Here is a 21,829-nt window from a genome sequence, read left to right as displayed (position 1 = left end):
ATGATCAGTGTATGATCAGCTTCGTGAGCAGTGCATGGTCAGCCACGTGATCAGTGCATGATCAGGCACGTGAAGAGTGCATGATCAGTCAAGATATCAGTGTATGATAGCAAGGTTATCAGTGCATGATCAGCCAGGTGATCAGCGCATGATCAGCCACGTGATCAGTGCATGCACAGTCACGTGATCAGTGTATGATCAGCTTCGTGATCAGTGCATGATCAGCCACGTGATCAGTACATGATCAGCCTTGTGATCAGTGCATGCGCAGCCACCTGATCAGTGCATGTGCAGTCTCGTGATCAGTGTATGATCAGGCACGTGATCAGTGCATGATCAGCCAGGTGATCAGTGCATGATCAGCCTTGTGATCAGTGCATGCACAGTCACGTGATCAGTGTATGATCAGCTTCGTGATTAGTTCATTATCACAACGTGATCAGTGTATGATCAACCAGGTAATCAGTGCATAATCAGCCACATGAACAGTGCAAGATCAGCCAAGTGATCAGTGCATGCACAGTCACGTAATCAGTGTATGATCAGCTTTGAGATCAGTGCATGATGAGCCACGTGATAAGTGCATGATCAGGCAAGTGATCAGTTCATGATCAGGCATGTGATCAGTGCATGATCAGTCACATGATCAGTGTATGATCAGCCACGTGATCAGTGCATGATAGCCACGTGACCCCTGCATGATCTGTCACGTGATCAGTATATGATGAGCCATGGGATCAAAGCATGATAGCCATGTGATCAGTGCATGATAGCTATGTGATCAGTGCATGATCAGCCACGTAATCAGTGCATGATCAGCCCCGTGATCATTGCATGCTCAGCCACTTGATCAGTGCATGCACAGTCACGTGATCAGTGTATATTCAGCTTCGTGATCAGTGCATGGTCAGCCACGTGATCAGTTCATTATCAGGCAGGTGATGACTGCATGATCAGTCACGTGATAAGTGCATGATCAGCCTTGTGATCAGTGCATGCACAGTCACGTGTTCAGTGTATATTCAGCTTCGTGATCAGTGCATGATGAGCCACGTGATCATTGCATGTTCATCCACGTGATCAGTGCATGCACAGTCACGTGATCAGTGTATGATCAGCTTCGTGATCAGTGCATGGTCAGCCACATGATCAGTTCATTATCAGGCAGGTGATGACTGCAGGATCAGTCACGTGATAAGTGCATGATCAGGCACGTGATCAGTTCATGATCAGCCACGTGATCAGTGAAAGATCAGCCATGGGATCAGTGTATGCACAGTCAAGTGATCAGTACATGCACAGTCACGTGATCGGTGTATGATCAGCTTCATGATCAGTGCATGATGAGCCACGGGATCAGTGCACGTGCAGTCTCGTGATCAGTGTATGATCAGGCATGTGATAAGTGCATGATCAGCCACGTGATCAGTGCACGATCAGCCACATGATCATTGCATTTTCAGCCACGTGATCAGTGCATGCACAGTCACCTGATCAGTGTATGATCAGCTTCGTGATCAGTGCATGATCAGCCACGTGATAAGTGCATGATCAGGCACGTGTTCAGTGCATTATCACTAATGTGATCAGTGTATGATCAGACACGTGATGAGTCCATGAACAGCCTCATGATCAGTGTATGGTCAGCCGCGTGATCAGTGTATGATCCGCAACGTGATTAGTGCATGATCAGTCACGTGATCAGTGTATGACAGCCAGGTTATCAGCGCATTATCAGCCACGTGATTAGTGCAAGATCAACCAAGTGATCAGTGCATGCACACTCACATGATCAGTGTATGATCAGCTTCGTGAGCAGTGCATGGTCAGCCACGTGATCAGTGCATGATCAGGCACGTGAAGAGTGCATGATCAGTCAAGATATCGGTGTATGATAGCAAGGTTATCAGTGCATGATCAGCCAGGTGATCAGTGCATGATCAGCCACGTGATCAGTGCATGCACAGTCACGTGATCAGTGTATGATCAGCTTCGTGATCAGTGCATGCACAGTCACGTGATCAGTGTATAATCCGCTTCATGATCAGTGCATTATCAGCCAGGTGATCAGTGCATGTGCAGTCTGGTGATCAGTGTATGATCAGGCATGTGATCAGTGCACGATCAGCCACATGATCATTGCATTTTCAGCCACGTGATCAGTGCATGCACAGTCACCTGATCAATGTATGATCAGCCACGTGATCAGTGTTTGATCAGGCACGTGATGAGTGCATGATCAGTCACGTGATAAGTGCATGATCAGGCACGTGAAGAGTGCATGATCAGGCACGTGATCAGTTCATGTTCAGGCATGTGATCAGTGCATGATCAGTGACATGATCAGTGTATGATCAGCCACGTGATCAGTGCATGATAGCCACGTGACCCCTTCATGATCAGTCACGTGATCAGTGCATGATGAGCCATGGGATAACTGCATGATAGCAATGTGATCAGTGCATGATACCTACGTGATCAGTGCATGATCAGCCACATAATCAGTGCATGTGCAGTCTCGTGATCAGTGTATGATCAGGCATGTGATCAGTGTATGATCAACCACGTGATCAGTGCATGTTCAGCCACATGAAGAGTGCAAGATCAACCAAGTGATCAGTGCATGCACAGTCACGTGTTCAGTGTATGATCTGCTTCGTGATCAGTGCCTGGTCAGCCACGTGATCGGTGCATGATCAGGCACGTGAAGAGTGCATGATCAGTCACGATATCAGTGTATGATAGCAAGGTTATCAGTGCATGATCAGCCAGGTGATCAGTGCATGATCAGCCACGTGATCAGTGCATGCACAGTCACGTGATCAGTGTATGATCAGCTTCGTGATCAGTGCATGATCAGCCACGTGATCAGTACATGACCAGCCTTGTGATCAGTGCATGCGCAGCCACATGATCAGTGCATGTGCAGTCTCGTGATCAGTGTATGATCAGGCATGTGATCAGTGCATGATCAGCCAGGTGATCAGTGCATGATCAGCCTTGTATTCAGTGCATGCACAGTCACGTGATCAGTGCATGTGCGGTTTCGTGATCAGTGTATGATCAGGCATGTGATCAGTGCATGATCAGCCAGGTGATCAGTTCTTGATCAGCCTTGTGATCAGTGCATGCGCAGCCACGTGATCAGTGCATGTGCAATCTCGTGATCAGTGTATGATCAGGCATGTGATCAGTGCATGATCAGCCACGTGATCAGTGCATGATCAGCCTTGTGATCAGTGCATGCACAGTCACGTGATCAGTGTATGATCAGCTTCGTGATTAGTTCATTATCAACAACGTGATCAGTGTATGATCAACCAGGTAATCAGTGCATGATCAGCCACATGAACAGTGCAAGATCAGCCAAGTGATCAGTGCATGCACAGTCACGTAATCAGTGTATGATCAGCTGTGAGATCAGTGCATGATGAGCCACGTGATAAGTGCATGATCAGGCAAGTGATCAGTTCATGATCAGGCATGTGATCAGTGCATGATCAGTCACATGATCAGTGTATGATCAGCCACGTGATCAGTGCATGATAGCCACGTGACCCCTGCATGATCAGTCACGTGATCAGTATATGATGAGCCATGGGATCAAAGCATGATAGCCATGTGATCAGTGCATGATAGCTATGTGATCAGTGCATGATCAGCCACGTAATCAGTGCATGATCAGCCACGTGATCATTGCATGCTCAGCCACTTGAACAGTGCATGCACAGTCACGTGATCAGTGTATATTCAGCTTCGTGATCAGTGCATGGTCAGCCACGTGATCAGTTCATTATCAGGCAGGTGATGACTGTATGATCAGTCACGTGATAAGTGCATGATCAGCCTTGTGATCAGTGCATGCACAGTCACGTGTTCAGTGTATATTCAGCTTCGTGATCAGTGCATGATGAGCCACGTGATCATTGCATGTTCATCCACGTGATCAGTGCATGCACAGTCACGTGATCAGTGTATGATCAGCTTCGTGATCAGTGCATGGTCAGCCACATGATCAGTTCATTATCAGGCAGGTGATGACTGCAGGATCAGTCACGTGATAAGTGCATGATCAGGCACGAGATCAGTTCATGATCAGCCACGTGATCAGTGAAAGATCAGCCATGGGATCAGTGCATGCACAGTCACGTGATCAGTACATGCAAAGTCACTTGATCGGTGTATGATCAGCTTCATGATCAGTGCATGATGAGCCACGGGATCAGTGCACGTGCAGTCTCGTGATCAGTGTATGATCAGGCATGTGATAAGTGCATGATCAGCCACGTGATCAGTGCATGATCAACCTTGTGATCATGCATGCACAGTCACGTGATCAGTGTATGATGAGCTTCGTGATTAGCTCATGATCAGCCACGTGATCAGTGTAACATCAACCACGTGATCAGTGCGTGATTAGCCAGATGAACAGTGCAAGATCAGCCAAGTGATCAGTGCATACACAGTCACGTAATCAGTGTATGATCAGCTTCGTGATCAGTGCATGATGAGCCACGTGATCAGTGCATGGTCAGCCACGTGATCATTGCATGCTCAGCCACTTGATCAGTGCATGCACAGTCACGTGATCAGTGTATATTCAGCTTCGTGATCAGTGCATGGTCAGCCACGTGATCAGTTCATTATCAGGCAGGTGATGACTGCAGGATCAGTCACGTGATAAGTGCATGATCAGGCATGTGTTCAGTGCATGATCAGCCACGTGGTCATTGCATGATCAGGCATGTGATCAGTGCATGATCAGTCACATGATCAGTGTATGATCAGCCACGTGATCAGTGCATGATAGCCACGTGACCCCTGCATGATCAGTCACGTGATCAGTGCATGATGAGCCATGGGATAACTGCATGATAGCAATGTGATCAGTGCATGATACCTACGTGATCAGTGCATGATCAGCCACGTGATCAGTGCATGATCAGGCACGTGATGAGTGCATGATCAGTCACGTGATAAGTGCATGATCAGGCACGTGACCAGTTCATGATCAGGCATGTGATCAGTGCATGATCAGTCACATGATCAGTGTATGATCAGCCACGTGATCAGTGAATGATAGCCACGTGACCCCTGCATGATCAGTCATGTGATCAGTGCATGATGAGCCATGGGATCACTGCATGATAGCCATGTGATCAGTGCATGATAGCTACGTGATCAGTGCATGTGCAGTCTCATGATCAGTGAATGATCAGCTTCATGATCAGTGCATGATTAGCCACGTAATCAGTGCATGTGCAGTCTCGTCATCAGTGTATAATCAGGCACGTGATCAGTGCATGATCAGCCACGTGATCAGTGTATGATCTCCCAGGTGATCATTGCATTTTCAGCCGCGTGATCATTGCATTTTCAGTCACCTGATCAGTGTATGCTCAGCTTCGTGATCAGTGCATGATCAGCCACATGATCATTGCATGATCAGCCTCGTGATCATTGCATTTTCAGCCACGTGATCAGTGCATGCACAGTCACGTGATCAGTGTGTGATCAGTAACGTGATCAGTGTATGATCATCCACATGATCAGTGCATGCTCAGTTACATGATCATTGCTTTATAGCCACGTGATCAGTTCTTGATTAGGCACATGATCACCATCATTGAGACACGAGATCACTGCATGATAAGTCACGTGATCAGTTCATGATCAGCCATATGATTAGTGCATGATCAGCCTCATGATGAATGCATGATCATCCATGTGATTATTGCATGCACAATCAAGTGATCAGTGCATGATAGCCACGAGATCTGTGCATGATCAGTGTATGATCAGCCACGTGATCAGGTCATGATAGCCAGGTGACCAGCACATGATTAACCAGTGCATGATCAGTCAGGTGATCAGTGTATGATCAGCTTACTGATCAGTGCATGATCAGCCACGTGATCAGTGCATGGTCAGGCAAGTGATCAATGTATAATCAGCCACGTGATCATTGCATGTGCAGCCACGTGATCAGTGCATGCACACTCACGTGATCAGTGTATGATCAGGCATGTGATCAGTGCATGATCAGCCACGTGATCAGTGCATGTGCAGTCTCGTGATCAGTGAATGATCAGGCATGTGATCAGTGCATGATCAGCCACGTGATCAGTGCATTCACAGTCACGTGATCAGTTTATGATCAGCTTCACGATCAGTGCAAGATCAGCCACGTGATCAGTGCATGATCAGCCACGTGATCAGTGCCAGATCAGCCATGGGATCAGTGCATGCACAGTCACGTGACCAGTGTATGATCAGCTTCGTGATCAGTGCATGATCAGCCACGTGATCAGTGCATGATCAGGCACGTGATGAGTGCATGATAAGTCACGTGATAAGTGCATGATCAGGCACGTGATCAGTTCATGATCAGGCATGTAATTAATGCATGATCAGACACATGATCAGTGTATGATCAGCCACGTGATCAGTGAATGATAGTCACGTGACCCCTGCATGATTAGTCACGTGATCAGTGCATGATGAGCCATGGTATCACTGCATGAGAGCCATGTGATCAGTGCATGATAGCTACGTGATCAGTGCATGATCAGCCACGTAATCAGTGCATGTGCAGTGTCATGATCAGTGTATAATCAGGCACGTGATCAGTGCATGATCAGCCACGTAATCAGTGTATGATCTCCCACGTGATCAGTGCATGATCAGCCACGTGATCAGTGCACGATCAGCCACGTGATCATTGCATTTTCAGCCACGTGATCAGTGCATGATCAGCCATATGAAGAGTACAAGATCAGCCAAGTAATCAGTGCATGCACAGTCACGTACTCAGTGTATGATCAGCTTGGTGATCAGTGCATGATCAGCCACGTGATCAGTGTATGATCTGCTTCATGATCAGTGCATTATCAGCCATGTGATCAGTGCATGTGCAGTCTGGTGATCAGTGTATGATCAGGCATGTGATCAGTGCACGATCAGCCACATGATCATTGCATTTTCAGCCACGTGATCAGTGCATGCACAGTCACCTGATCAATGTATGATCAGCCACGTGATCAGTGCTTGATCTGGCACGTGATGAGTGCATGATCAGTCACGTGATAAGTGCATGATCAGGCACGTGATCAGTTCATGATCAGGCATGTGATCAGTGCATGATCAGTCACATGATCAGTGTATGATCAGCCACGTGATCAGTGAATGATAGCCACGTGACCCCTGCATGATCAGTCACGTTATCAGTGCATGATGAGCCATGGGATAACTGCATGATAGCTATGTGATCAGTGCATGATACCTACGTGATCAGTGCATGATCAGCCACGTAATCAGTGCATGTGCAGTCTCGTGATCAGTGTATGATCAGGCATGTGATCAGTGTATGATCAACCACGTGATCAGTGCATGTTCAGCCACACGAAGAGTGCAAGATCAACCAAGTGATCAGTGCATGCACAGTCACGTGTTCAGTGTATGATCTGCTTCGTGATCAGTACCTGGTCAGCCACGTGATTGGTGCATGATCAGGCACGTGAAGAGTGCATGATCAGTCACGATATCAGTGTATGATAGCAAGGTTATCAGTGCATGATCAGCCAGGTGATCAGTGCATGATCAGCCAGGTGATCAGTGCATGCACAGTCACGTGATCAGTGTATGATAAGCTTCGTGATCACTGCATGATCAGCCACGTGATCAGTACATGATCAGCCTTGTGATCAGTGCATGCGCAGCCACGTGATCAGTGCATGTGCAGTCTCGTGATCAGTGTATGATCAGGCATGTGATCAGTGCATGATCAGCCAGGTGATCAGTGCATGATCAGCCTTGTGATCAGTGCATGCACAGTCACGTGATCAGTGTATGATCAGCTTCGTGATTAGTTCATTATCAACAACGTGATCAGTGTATGATCAACCAGGTAATCAGTGCATGATCAGCCACATGATCAGTGCAAGATCAGCCAAGTGATCAGTGCATGCACAGTCACGTAATCAGTGTATGATCAGCTTTGAGATCAGTGCATGATGAGCCACGTGATAAGTGCATGATCAGGCCATGTCATCAGTGCATGCAGAGTCACGTGACCAGTGTATGATCAGCTTCGTGATCTGTGCATGATCAGCATTGTGATCAGTGCATGATGAGCTTCGTGATCAGTGCATGATCAGCCACGTATTCAGTGCATGATCAGTCAGGAGAACAGTGCATGATCAGCCACGTGATCAGTGCATGTGCAGCCTCGTGATCAGTGTATGAACAGTCACGTGATCAGTGCATGATCAGTCAGGAGAACAGTGCATGATCAGCCACGTGATCAGTGCATGTGCAGTCTCGTGATCAGTGTATGATCAGGCACGTGATCAGTGCATGATCAGTCACATGATCAGTGCATGATCAGCCAAGTGATCAGTGCATGCACAGTCACGTGACCAGTGTATGATCAGCTTCGTGATCAGTGCATGATCAGCCACGTGAGCAGTGCATGATCAGGCAGGTGGTGAGTGCATGATCAGTCACGTGATAAGTGCATGATCAGCCAAGTGATCAGTTCTTGATTAGGCGTGTGATCAGTGCATGATCAGTCACATGATCAGTGCATGATAGCCACGTGACCGCGGCATGATCAGTCACGTGATCAGTGCATGATGAGCAATGGGATCAGTGCATGATAGCCATGTTATCAGTGCATGAAAGCTACGTGAACAGTGCATGATCAGCCACGTAATCAGTGCATCATCAGCCACGTGATCATTGCATGTTCAGCCACGTGATCAGTGCATGCACGATCACGTGATCAGTGTCTGATCAGCTTCGTGATCAGTGCATGATCAGCCACGTGATCAGTGCATGTTAAGCCATGTGATCAGTGCATGCACAGTCACGTGATCAGTGTATGATCAGCTTCGTGATCAGTGCATGGTCAGCCACGTGATCAGTGCATGATCAGGCACGTGAAGAGTGCATGATCAGCCAAGTGATCAGTGCATGATCTCCCACGGGATCAGTGCATGATCAACCACGTGAACAGTGCATGATCAGCAACGTAATCATTGCATGTTCAGCCCCGTGATCAGTGCATGAAGAGTCACATGATCAGTGTATGATCAGCTTCATGATCAGTGCATGGTCAGCCAGGTGATCAGTGCATGATCAGGCACGTGAAGAGTGCATGATCAGTCATGTAATCAGTGTATGATAGCAAGGTTATCGGTGCAAGCTCAGCCAGGTGTTCAATGCATTATCAGCCACGTGATCAGTGCATGATCTCCCACGTGATCAGTGCATGATCAGCCACGTGATCATTGCATGTTCAGCCATGTGATCAGTGCATGCTCAGCCACGTGATCAGTGCATGATCCGCCACGTGATCAGTGCATGATCTCCCACGTGATCAGTGCATGATCTCCCATGTGAACATTGCATGTTCAGCCACGGGAACAGTGCATGCAGTCTCGTACTCAGCGTATGATCAGCTTCGTGATCAGTGCATGATGAGCCACGTGAACAGTGCATGATCAGGCAAGTGTTCAGTGCACTATCAGTAATGTGATCAGTGTATGATCAGACACGTCATGAGTGCATGGAGTGCCTCTGACCAGTGTATGATCAGCCGTGTGATCAGTGCATTTTCAGGCACGTGATCAGTGCATTTTCAGCTAGGTGATCAGTGCATGCACAGTCACGTGATCAGTGTATGATCAGCTTCGTGATTAGTTCATGATCAGCCACGTGATCAGTGCATGTGCAGTCTCGTGATCAGTGTATGATCAGGCACGTGATCAGTGCAATATCTCCCACGTGATCAGTGCATGATCAGCCACGTGATCATTGCATGTTCAGCCATGTGATCAGTGCATGCTCAGCCACGTGATCAGTGCAAGATCTCCCACGTGATCAGTGCATGATCTCCCACGTGAACATTGCATGTTCAGCCATGGGAACAGTGCATGCAGTCTCGTACTCAGCGTATGATCAGCTTCGTGTTCAGTGCATGATGAGCCACGTGAACAGTGCATGATCAGGCAAGTGTTCAGTGCAGTATCAGTAATGTGATCAGTGTATGATCAGACACGTCATGAGTGCATGGAGTGCCTCTGATCAGTGTATGATCAGCCGCGTGATCAGTGCATTTTCAGCCACGTGATCAGTGCATTTTCAGCCAGGTGATCAGTGCATGCACAGTCACGTGATCAGTGTATGATCAGCTTCGTGATTAGTTCATGATCAGCCACGTGATCAGTGCATGTGCAGTCTCGTGATCAGTGTATGATCAGGCACGTGATCAGCGCAAGATCAGCCACGTGATCAGAGCATGATCAGCCTTGTGATCAGTGCATGCACAGTCACGTGATCAGTGTATGATCAGCTTCGTGATTAGTTCATGATCAGCCACGTGATCAGTGTATGATCAACCACGTGATCAGTGCATGATCAGCCACATGAACAGTGCAAGATCAGCCAAGAGATCAGTGCATGCACAATCACGTAATCAGTGTATGATCAGCTTCGTGATCAGTGCATGATCAGGCATGTGTTCAGTGCATTATCAGTAATGTGATCAGTGTATGATCTGACACGTGATGAGTTCATGTACTGCCTCTGATCAGTGTATGATCAGCCGCCTGATCAGTGCGTGATCCGCAACGTGAGTAGTGCATGATCAGTCACGTAATCTGTGTATGATCAGCCATGTGATCAGTGCATGATCACCCACGTGATCATTGCATGTTCAGGCACGTGTTCAGTGCATGCACAGTCACGTGATCAGTGTATGATCAGCTTCGTGATTAGTTCATGATCAGCCACGTGATCAGTGTATGATCAACCACGTGATCAGTGCATGATCAGCCACATGAACAGTGCAAGATCAGCCAAGAGATCAGTGCATGCACAATCACGTAATCAGTGTATGATCAGCTTCGTGATCAGAGCATGATGAGCCACGTGATCAGTGCATGATCAGCCACGTGATCAGTGCATGTGCAGTCTCGTGATCAGTGTATGATCAGGTACGTGATCAGTGCATGATCAGTCACGTGATCAGTGCATGATCAGCCATGTGATCAGTGCATGCACAGTCACGTGACCAGTGTATGATCAGCTTCGTGATCAGTGCATGATCAGCCACGTGATATGTGCATGATCAGGAAGGTGATGAGTGCATGATCAGTCACGTGATAAGTGCATGATCAGGCACGTGAAAAGTTCTTGATCAGGCGTGTGATCATTGCATGATCAATCACATGATCAGTGTACGATCAGCCACGTGATCAGTGTATGATAGCCACGTGACCCCTGTATGATCAGTCACCTGATCAGTGCATGATGAGCCATGGGAACAGTTCATAATAGCCAAGTGATCAGTGCATGAAAGCTACGTGACCAGTGCATGATCAGCCACGTAATCAGTGCATCATCAATCACGTGATCATTGCATGTTCAGCCATGTGATCAGTGCATGCACAGTCAAGTGATCAGTGTATGATCAGCTTCGTGTTCAGTGCATGGTCAGCCACGTGAACAGTGCATGATCAGGCACGTGAAAAGTGCATGATCAGCCACGTGATCAGTGCATGAACTCCCACCGGATCAGTGCATGATCAGGCACGTGAACAGTTCATGATCTGCAACGTGATCATTGCATGTTCCTCCACGTGCTGAGTGCATGCACAGTCACGTGATCAGTGTATGATCAGCTTCGTGATCAGTGTATGGTCAGCCACGTGATCAGTGCATGATCAGGCACGTGAAGAGTGCATGATCAGCCACGTGATCAGTGCATGATCAGCCATGTGATCAGTGCATGCACAGTCACGTGACCAGTGTATGATCAGCTTCGTAATCTGTGCATGATCAGCATCGTGATCAGTGCATGATGAGCTTCGTGATCAGTGCATGATCAGCCACGTGATCAGTGCATGATCAGTCAGGAGAACAGTGCATGATCAGGCACGTGATTTTGCATGTGCAGCCTCGTGATCAGTGTATGATCAGTCACGTGATCAGTGCATGATCAGTCAGGAGAACAGTGCCTGATCAACCACGTGATCAGTGCATGTGCAGTCTCGTGATCAGTGTATGATCAGGCACGTGATCAGTGCATGATCAGTCACATGATCAGTGCATGATCAGCAGTGTGATCAGTGCATGCACAGTCACGTGACCAGTGTATAATCAGCTTCTTGATCAGTGCATGATCAGCCACGTGAGCAGTGCATGATCAGGCAGGTGGTGAGTGCATGATCAGTCACGTGATAAGTGCATGATCAGGCACGTGATCAGTTCTTGATCAGGCGTGTGATCATTGCATGATCAATCACATGATCAGTGTACGATCAGCCACGTGATCAGTGTATGATAGCCACGTGACCCCTGTATGATCAGTCACCTGTTCAGTGCATGATGAGCCATGGGAACAATGCATGATAGCCATGGCAACAGTGCATAATAGCCATGTGATCAGTGCATGAAAGCTACGTGACCAGTGCATGACCAGCCACGTAATCAGTGCATCATCAACCACGTGATCATTGCATGTTCAGCCATGTGATCAGTGCATGCACAGTCAAGTGATCAGTGTATGATCAGCTTCGTGATCAGTGCATTGTCAGCCACGTGATCAGTGCATGATCAGGCACGTGAACAGTGCATGATCAGCCACGTGATCAGTGCATGATCTCCCACCGGATCAGTGCATGATCAGCCACGTGAACAGTGCATGATCAGCAACGTGATCATTGCATGTTCAGCCACGTGCTCAGTGCATGCACAGTCACGTGATCAGTGTATGATCAGCTTTGAGATCAGTGCATGGTCAGCCACGTGATCAGTGCATGATCAGGCACGTGAAGAGTGCATGATCAGTCACGTGATCAGTGTATGATAGCAAGGTTATCAGTGCATGATCAGCCAGGTGATCAGTGCATGATCTCCCACGTGATCAGTGCATGATCAGCCACGTGATCAGTGCATGTTCAGCCACGTGAACAGTGCATGCACAGTCACGTTATCAGTGTATGATCAGCTTCGTGATTAGTTCATGATCACCCACGTGATATGTGCATGTGCAGTTTCGTGATCAGTGTATGATCAGCTTCGTGATCAGTGCAAGGTCAGCCACGTGATCAGTGCATGATCAGGCACGTGAAGATTGCATGATCAGCCACGTGATCAGTGCATGATCAGCCATGTGACCAGTGCATGCACAGTCACGTGACCAGTGTATGATCAGCTTCGTGATCTGTGCATGATCAGCATCGTGATCAGTGCATGATGAGCTTCGTGATCAGTGCATGATCAGCCACGTATTCAGTGCATGATCAGTCAGGAGAACAGTGCATGATCAGCCATGTGATCAGTGCATGTGCAGGCTCGTGATCAGTGTATGAACAGTCACGTGATCAGTGCATGATCAGTCAGGAGAACAGTGCATGATCAGCCACGTGATCAGTGCATGTGCAGTCTGGTGATCAGTGTATGTTCAGGCACGTGATCAGTGCATGATCAGTCACATGATCAGTGCATGATCAGCCATGTGATCAGTGCATGCACAGTCACGAGACCAGTGTATGATCACCTTCGTGATCAGTGCATGATCAGCCACGTGAGCAGTGCATGATCAGACAGGTGGTGAGTGCATGATCAGTCACGTGATAAGTGCATGATCAGCCAAGTGATCAGTTCTTGATCAGGCGTGTGGTCAGTGCATGATCAGTCCCATGATCAGTGTATGATCAGCCACGTGATCAGTGCATGATAGCCATGTGAACCCGGCATGATCAGTCACGTGATCAGTGCATGATGAGCAATGGGATCAGTGCATGATAGCCATGTGATCAGTGCATGAAAGCTACGTGACCAGTGCATGATCAGCCACGTAATCACTGCATCATCAGCCACGTGATCATTGCATGTTCAGCCACGTGATCAGTGCAGCACGATCACGTGATCAGTGTCTGATCAGCTTCGATATCAGTGCATGATCAGCCACGTGATCAGTGCATGTTAAGCCATGTGATCAGTGCATGCACAGTCACGTGATCAGTGTATGATCAGCTTCGTGATCAGTGCATGGTCAGCCACGTGATCAGTGCATAATCAGGCACGTGAAGAGTGCATGATCAGCAAGTGATCAGTGCATGATCTCCCACGGGATCAGTGCATGATCAACAAAGAGAACAGTGCATGATCAGCAACGTAATCATTGCCTGTTCAGCCACGTGATCAGTGCATGCAGAGTCACGTGATCAGTGTATGATCAGCTTCATGATCAGTGCATGGTCAGCCAGGTGATCAGTACATGATCAGGCACGTGAAGAGTGCATGATAATCAGTGTATGATAGCAAGGTTATTGGTGCAAGCTCAGCCAGGTGTTCAGTGCATGATCAGCCACGTGATCAGTGCATGATCTCCCACGTGGTCAGTGCATGATCAGCCACGTGATCATTGCATGTTCAGCCATGTGATCAGTGCATGCTCAGCCACGTGATCAGTGCATGCTCAGCCACGTGATCAGTGCATGATCTCCCACGTGATCAGTGCATGATCTCCCACGTGAACATTGCATGTTCAGCCACGGGAACAGTGCATGCAGTCTCGTACTCAGCGTATGATCAGCTTCGTGATCAGTGCATGATGAGCCACGTGAACAGTGCATGATCAGGCAAGTGTTCAGTGCACTATCAGTAATGTGATCAGTGTATGATCAGACACGTCATGAGTGCATGGAGTGCCTCTGATCAGTGTATGATCAGCCGCGTGATCAGTGCATTTTCAGCCACGTGATCAGTGCATTTTCAGCCAGGTGATCAGTGCATGCACAGTCAGGTGATCAGTGTATGATCAGCTTCGTGATTAGTTCATGATCAGCCACGTGATCAGTGCATGTGCAGTCTCATGATCAGTGTATGATCAGGCACGTGATCAGCGCAAGATCAGCCACGTGATCAGAGCATGATCAGCCTTGTGATCAGTGCATGCACAGTCACGTGATCAGTGTATGATCAGCTTCGTGATTAGTTCATAATCAGCCACGTGATCAGTGTATGATGAACCACGTGATCAGTGCATGATCAGCCACATGAACAGTGCAAGATCAGCCAAGAGATCAGTGCATGCACAATCACGTAATCAGTGTATGATCAGCTTCGTGATCAGTGCATGATCAGGCATGTGTTCAGTGCATTATCAGTAATGTGATCAGTGTATGATCAGACACGTGATGAGTTCATGTACTGCCTCTGATCAGTGTATGATCAGCCGCGTGATAAGTGCGTGATCCGCAACGTGAGTAGTGCATGATCAGTCACGTAATCTGTGTATGATCAGCCATGTGATCAGTGCATGATCACCCACGTGATCATTGCATGTTCAGGCACGTGTTCAGTGCATGCACAGTCACGTGATCAGTGTATGATCAGCCTCGTGATTAGTGCATGATCAGCCACGTGATCAGTGTATGATCAACCACGTGATCAGTGCATGATCAGCCACATGAACAGTGCAAGATCAGCCAAGAGATCAGTGCATGCACAATCACGTAATCAGTGTATGATCAGCTTCGTGATCAGAGCATGATGAGCCACGTGATCAGTGCATGATCAGCCACGTGATCAGTGCATGTGCAGTCTCGTGATCAGTGTATGATCAGGTACGTGATCAGTGCGTGATCAGTCACGTGATCAGTGCATGATCAGCCATGTGATCAGTGCATGCACAGTCACGTGACCAGTGTATGATCAGCTTCGTGATCAGTGCATGATCAGCCATGTGATATGTGCATGATCAGGAAGGTGATGAGTGCATGATCAGTCACGTGATAAGTGCATGATCAGGCACGTGAAAAGTTCTTGATCAGGCGTGTGATCATTGCATGATCAATCACATGATCAGTGTACGATCAGCCACCTGATCAGTGTATGATAGCCACGTGACCCCTGTATGATCAGTCACCTGATCAGTGCATGATGAGCCATGGGAACAGTGCATAATAGCCAAGTGATCAGTGCATGAAGGCTACGTGACCAGTGCATGATCAGCCACGTAATCAGTGCATTATCAACCAAGTGATCATTGCATGTTCAGCCATGTGATCAGTGCATGCACAGTCAAGTGATCAGTGTATGATCAGCTTCGTGTTCAGTGCATGGTCAGCCACGTGATCAGTGCATGATCAGGCACGTGAAAAGTGCATGATCAGCCACGTGATCAGTGCATGAACTCCCACCGGATCAGTGCATGATCAGCCACGTGAACAGTTCATGATCAGCAACGTGATCATTGCATGTTCCTCCACGTGCTCAGTGCATGCACAGTCACGTGATCAGTGTATGATCAGCTTCGTGATCAGTGTATGGTCAGCCACGTGATCAGTGCATGATCAGGCACGTGAAGAGTGCATGATCAGCCACGTGATCAGTGCATGATCAGCCATGTGATCAGTGCATGCACAGTCACGTGACCAGTGTATGATCAGCTTCGTGATCTGTGCATGATCAGCATCGTGATCAGTGCATGATGAGCTTCGTGATCAGTGCATGATCAGCCACGTATTCAGTGCATGATCAGTCAGGAGAACAGTGCATGATCAGCCACGTGATTTGGCATGTGCAGCCTCGTGATCAGTGTATGATCAGTCACGTGATCAGTGCATGATCAGTCAGGAGAACAGTGCCTGATCAACCACGTGATCAGTGCATGTGCAGTCTCGTGATCAGTGTATGATCAGGCACGTGATCAGTGCATGATCAGTCACATGATCAGTGCATGATCAGCAATGTGATCAGTGCATGCACAGTCACGTGACCAGTGTATAATCAGCTTCTTGATCAGTGCATGATCAGCCACGTGAGCAGTGCATGACCAGGCAGGTGGTGAGTGCATGATAAGTCACGTGATAAGTGCATGATCAGCCACGTGATCAGTTCTTGATCAGGTGTGTGATCAGTGCATGATCAGTCACATGATCAGTGTATGATCAGCCACCTGATCAGTGCATGATAGCCACGTGACCCCGGGATGATCAGTCACGTGATCAGTGCATGATGAGCAATGGGATCAGTGCATGATAGCCATGTGATCAGTGCATGAAAGTTACGTGACCAGTGTATGATCAGCCACGTAATCAGTGCATCATCAGCCACGTGATCATTGCATGTTCAGCCACGTGATCAGTGCATGCACGATCACGTGATCAGTGTCTGATCAGCTTCGTGATCAGTGCATGATCAGCCACGTGATCAGTGCATGTTAAGCCATGTGATCAGTGCATGCACAGTCACGTGATCAGTGTATGATCAGCTTCGTGATCAGTGCATGGTCAGCCACGTGATCAGTGCATGATCAGGCACGTGAAGAGTGCATGATCAGCCACGTGATCAGTGCATGATCTCCCACGTGATCAGTGCATGATGAGTCATGTGATCATTGCATGTTCAGCCATGTGATCAGTGCATGCTCAGCCACGTGATCAGTGCATGATCCCCCACGTGATCAGTGCATGATCAGCCACGTGATCAGTGCATGATCTCCCACGTGAACATTGCATGTTCAGCCACGTGATCAGTGCATGCACAGTCTCGTACTCAGCGTATGATCAGCTTCGTGATCAGTGCATGATGAGCCACGTGAACAGTGCATGATCAGGCAAGTGTTCAGTGCATTATCAGTAATGTGATCCGTGTATGATCAGACACGTCATGAGTGCATGGAGTGCCTCTGATCAGTGTATGATCAGCCGCGTGATCAGTGCCTTTTCAGCCACGTGATCTGTGCATTTTCAGCCAGGTGATCAGTGCATGCAAAGTCATGTGATCAGTGTATGATCAGCTTCGTGATTAGTTCATGATCAGCCACGTGATCAGTGCATGTGCAGTCTCGTGTTCAGTGTATGTTCAGGCACGTGATCAGCCCAAGATCAGCCACGTGATCAGAGCATGATCAGCCTTGTGATCAGTGCATGCACAGTCACGTGATCAGTGTATGATCAGCTTCGTGATTAGTGCATGATCAGCCACGTGATCAGTGTATGATCAACCACGTGATCAGTGCATGATCAGCCACATGAACAGTGCAAGATCAGCCAAGAGATCAGTGCATGCACAATCACGTAATCAGTGTATGATCACCTTGGTGATCAGTGCATGTGCAGTCTCGTGATCAGTGCATGATCAGCCATGTGATCAGTGCATCCACAGTCACGTGACCAGTGTATGATCAGCTTCGTGATCAGTGCATTATCAACCACGTGATATGTGCATGATCAGGAAGGTGATGAGTGCATGATCAGTCACGTGATAAGTGCATGATCAGGCACGTGAAAAGTTCTTGATCAGGCGTATGATCATTGCATGATCAATCACATGATCACTGTACGATCAGCCACGTGATCAGTGTATGATAGCCACGTGACCCGTGTATGATCAGTCACCTGATCAGTGCATGATCAGCCATGTGATCAGTGCATGCACAGTCACGTGACCAGTGTATGATCAGCTTCGTGATCAGTGCATGATCAGCGACGTTATATGTGCATGATCAGGAAGGTGATGAGTGCATGATCAGTCATGTGATAAGTGCATGATCAGGCACGTGAAAGGTTCTTGATCAGGCGTGTGATCATTGCATGATCAATCACATGATCAGTGTACGATCAGCCACGTAATCAGTGTATGATAGCCACGTGACCCCTGTATGATCAGTCACCTGATGAGTGCATGATGAGCCATGGGAACAGTGCATAATAGCCATGTGATCAGTTCATGAAAGCTACGTGACCAGTGCATGATCAGCCACGTAATCAGTGCATCATCAACCACGTGATCATTGCATGTTCAGCCATGTGATAAGTGCATGCACAGTCAAGTGATCAGTGTATGATCAGCTTCGTGATCAGTGCATGGTCAGCCACGTGATCAGTGCATGATCAGGCACGTGAACAGTGCATGATCAGCCACGTAATCAGTGCATGATCTCCCACCGGATCAGTGCATGATCAGCCACGTGAACAGTGCATGATCAGCAACGTGATCATTGCATGTTCAGCCACGTGCTCAGTGCATGCACAGTCACGTGATCAGTGTATAATCAGCTTCGTGATCAGTGCATGGTCAGCCATGTGATCAGTGCATGATCAGGCACGTGAAGAGTGCATGATCAGTCACGTGATCAGTGTATGATAGCAAGGTTATCAGTGCATAATCAGCCAGGTGATCAGTGCATGATCTCCCACGTGATCAGTGCATGATCAGCCACGTGATCACTGCATGTTCAGCCACGTGAACAGTGCATGCACAGTCATGTTATCAGTGTATGATCAGCTTCGTGATTAGTTCATGATCACCCACGTGATATGTGCATGTGCAGTTTCGTGATCAGTGTATGATCAGCTTCGTGATCAGTGCATGGTCAGCCACGTGATCAGTGCATGATCAGGCACGTGAAGATTGCATGATCAGCCACGTGATCAGTGCATGATCAGCCATGTGACCAGTGCATGCACAGTCACGTGACCAGTGTATGATCAGCTTCGTGATCTGTGCATGATCAGCATCGTGATCAGTGCATGATGAGCTTCGTGATCAGTGCATGATCAGCCACGTATTCAGTGCATGATCAGTCAGGAGAACAGTGCATGATCAGCCACGTGATCAGTGCATGTGCAGCCTCGTGATCAGTGTATGAACAGTCACGTGATCAGTGCATGATCAGTCAGGAGAACAGTGCATGATCAGCCACGTGATCAGTGCATGTGCAGTCTCGTGATCAGTGTATGATCAGGCACGTGATCAGTGCATGATCAGTCACATGATCAGTGCATGATCAGCCATGTGATCAATGCATGCACAGTCACGTGACCAGTGTATGATCAGCTTCGTGATCAGTGCATGATCAGCCACGTGAGCAGTGCATGATCAGGCAGGTGGTGAGTGCATGATCATTCACGTGATAAGTGCATGATCAGCCAAGTGATCAGTTCTTGATCAGGCTTGTGATCAATGCATGATCAGTCACATGATCAGTGTATGATCAGCCACGTGATCAGTGCATGATAGCCACGTGACCCCTGCATGATCAGTCACGTAATCAGTGCATGATGAGCAATGGGATCAGTGCATGAATGCTACGTGACCAGTGCATGATCAGCCACGTAATCAGTGCATCATCAGCTTCGTGATCAGTGTATGATCAGCCACGTGATCAGTGCATGTTAAGCCATGTGATCAGTGCAGGCACAGTCACGTGATCAGTGTATGATCAGCTTCGTGATCAGTGCATGATCAGTCACGTGATCAGTGCATGATCAGGCACGTGAAGAGTGCATGATCAGCCAAGTGATCAGTGCATGATCTCCCACGGGATCGGTGCATGATCAACCACGTGAACAGTGCATGATCAGCAACGTAATCATTGCATGATCAGCCACGTGATCAGTGCATGAAGAGTCACGTAATCAGTGTATGATCAGCTTCATGATCACTGCATGGTCAGCCAGGTGATCAGTGCATGATCAGGCACGTGAAGAGTGCATGATCAGTCATGTAATCAGTGTATGATAGCAAGGTTATCGGTGCAAGCTCAGCCAGGTGTTCAGTGCATTATCAGCCACGTGATCAGTGCATGATCTCCCACGTGATCAGTGCATGATCAGCCACGTGATCATTGCATGTTCAGCCATGTGATCAGTGCCTGCTCAGCCACGTGATCAGTGCATGATCCGCCACGTGATCAGTGCATGATCTCCCACGTGAACATTGCATGTTCAGCCACGTGATCAGTGCATGCAGTCTCGTACTCAGCGTATGATCAGCTTCGTGATCAGTGCATGATGAGCCACGTGAACAGTGCATGATCAGGCAAGTGTTCAGTGCACCTTCAGTAATGTGATCAGTGTATGATCAGACACGTCATGAGTGCATGGAGTGCCTCTGATCAGTGTATGATCAGCCGCGTGATCAGTGCATTTTCAGCCACGTGATCAGTGCATTTTCAACCAGGTGATCAGTGCATGCGCAGTCACGTGATCAGTGTATGATCAGCTTCGTGATTAGTTCATGATCAGCCACGTGATCAGTGCATGTGCAGTCTCGTGATCAGTGTATGATCAGGCACGTGATCAGCGCAAGATCAGCCACGTGATCAGAGCATGATCAGCCTTGTGATCATTGCATGCACAGTCACGTGATCAGTGTATGATCAGCTTCGTGATTAGTTCATGATCAGCCACGTGATCAGTGTATGATGAACCACGTGATCAGTGCATGATCAGCCACATGAACAGTGCAAGATCAGCCAAGAGATCAGTGTATGCACAATCACGTAATCAGTGTATGATCAGCTTCGTGATCAGAGCATGATGAGCCACGTGATCAGTGCATGATCAGCCACGTGATCAGTTCATGATCCGCCACGTGATCAGTGCATGCACAGTCATGTGATCAGTGCATGCACAGTCACGTGATCCATGTATGATCAGCTTCGTGATCAGTGCATGATCAGCCACGTGATCAGTGCATGATCAGCCACGTGATCAGTGCATGATCAGCCAGGTGATGAGTGCATGATCAAGCAAGTGATCAGTTCTTGATCAGGCGGGTGATCAATGCATGATCAGTCACATGATCAGTGTATAATCAGCCACGTGATCAGTGCATGATAGCCACGTGACCCCTGCATGATCAGTCACGTGATCAGTGCATGATGAGCCATGGGATCAGTGCATGATAGCCATGTTATCAGTGCATGAAAGCTACGTGACCAGTGCATGATCAGCCACGTAATCAGTGCATCATCAGCCACGTGATCATTGCATGTTCAGGCACGTGATCAGTGCATGCACAGTCA

The sequence above is a fragment of the Bos grunniens genome, chromosome 4 (assembly GCF_055505025.1).
Source record: "Bos grunniens cultivar Pamir isolate PY7600 chromosome 4, Bosgru_T2T1.0, whole genome shotgun sequence".
In the NCBI taxonomy this organism is placed as follows: Eukaryota; Metazoa; Chordata; class Mammalia; order Artiodactyla; family Bovidae; genus Bos; species Bos grunniens.
Note: the sequence above shows the minus strand (reverse complement) of the source record.